Source organism: Microtus ochrogaster, linkage group LG4 (genome assembly GCF_000317375.1).
Source record: "Microtus ochrogaster isolate Prairie Vole_2 linkage group LG4, MicOch1.0, whole genome shotgun sequence".
In the NCBI taxonomy this organism is placed as follows: Eukaryota; Metazoa; Chordata; class Mammalia; order Rodentia; family Cricetidae; genus Microtus; species Microtus ochrogaster.
The window spans coordinates 22,869,761-22,870,363 of NC_022030.1; positions in this window are offsets into that span (position 1 = coordinate 22,869,761).

A 603-nucleotide genomic window follows, 5' to 3' on the forward strand; every position below is an offset into this window, starting at 1 on the left:
CCTTCATATTATCTGGCTTCTGGGTCCAGTTTTTCCGGCACTTGTGGCATTGCTTTCTTGTTCTCTTTGTGCTCATGTGACTGTTGCACAGTCAGGGACTTCCGTGGAGCACACAGTCTGTGATTTACACTGAATAATTGCTTTTAATTTGAGCATATCTTTCAGTATTTAATGCTAAAATCAGATTCAAGCCGGCCACGCAGCTATAAGTGCGCCCCGACACCTACTGGCAGGTAATGGTTATTGCACCTACTCCAGCGCAAACTCAACCACAGGTAAGATTTATAATTTAAAATAAAAATTATAGATTTATAATTTAAAAAGGCAAGATGATGGACAATTTAACAATACAAGAATTCAATAGCTTTTTAACTTATACCATGTATGATGTTATGTAAGGCTTATATGATTTCCCTGCTACATCCCTCTTTTTGATTCTGGGGATTAGCTTTGTCCTTCATATTTTCTTCTTAAAAACATGGTTTGATAATAGGGCCAAGAATGAGGCACTTTTAGAAATGATACACTCTTTAGAGACTGATAATGACCAACTAAAAGGGAAATTCAGCACTCTGGAGAAGGATACAACCAATTTGACAAAAA